The sequence below is a fragment of the Pollicipes pollicipes genome, unplaced genomic scaffold (genome assembly GCF_011947565.3).
Source record: "Pollicipes pollicipes isolate AB1234 unplaced genomic scaffold, Ppol_2.1 Scaffold_6686;HRSCAF=7923_pilon_pilon_pilon, whole genome shotgun sequence".
NCBI classification, from domain to species: Eukaryota; Metazoa; Arthropoda; class Thecostraca; order Pollicipedomorpha; family Pollicipedidae; genus Pollicipes; species Pollicipes pollicipes.
The window spans coordinates 45,902,076-45,903,070 of NW_023596921.1; positions in this window are offsets into that span (position 1 = coordinate 45,902,076).

Consider the following 995-nt stretch of genomic DNA (forward strand, 5'->3'; position numbering starts at 1 on the left):
AGTACAAAATTTTCCGAAACTGTCCAACCCCCATTTGGAGACTCGTGCTTCAGTGAGCGACCGTGCCTTCGTGTCCACGTTTCCAGATGCGCAAGGCGTTGTTGTACGGCGGTGTTGTTCATCGGTGTCTGGTTGTTTCCAGACACTCGGGGGCGGTGTTGAGTCCCGCACTAGGGTGCTGGGAGCTGAGGCTGCTGTAGATGTGCATGGATGCTTCTTTTTTAATAAAGTGAAAAGCATGCGGAGTCTTTGGCAGAAGTTATGTGGTATTGGAAGATGTCCTGGCTGGCCGATGCTCATCCCAGTGACAGCGGCTGTAATGCGGATGGATTGCCAGCGTATTGCGGATAGCCGACGAAGCGTTGGCAACGCGCCATCGACCTGCCAGAGACGGCAGTAGGGACATCACGAAGCGCGTAATTTCTCGAAGTGCACTGCAGAACCGTTGTGGCCTTCCTCAGCACATGAAGCGGCGGAGCCTACCCAAGGATACTCGGTAGTACTACAAGAATGCAAGGAAAATTCTGCTTTAAACAGCACAGTTTTTCTGTTCAGTAAATATGATTCCCAATACGGCAGTGTTCGATACGGCACCATATCTTGCACGGCGCTGATTCAGAGCCAACTAACTGACTGCCGTTGTGTCTGGAAATGTGCTTACGAAGGTCAGATATGAGCGACTCGACGACTACATTTTTTTGTTTGGCCTTGATGACCGCATGGCTAGTGACATGGCATGATTTAAATGACGTTATTATGACGTCATGGATGCCGAGGTGACCTTGAAACGGTCTCCCTGACAAAGTCTGCACATCGTCGCGGGCGCGCGGCTCAGAAACTAGAGGAGCTTTGGTCTTAAGAAGGGCAGCGCCACGAACTGTGCCGAATGTCTAGAATCTTCAAGATGCATCTTCAGGATGGCTATCTCAGCTCAAAACCTCATACCAATGTGGGATACTCCCTTGAACTCTCCGATGATGATGATGATTTGGGGT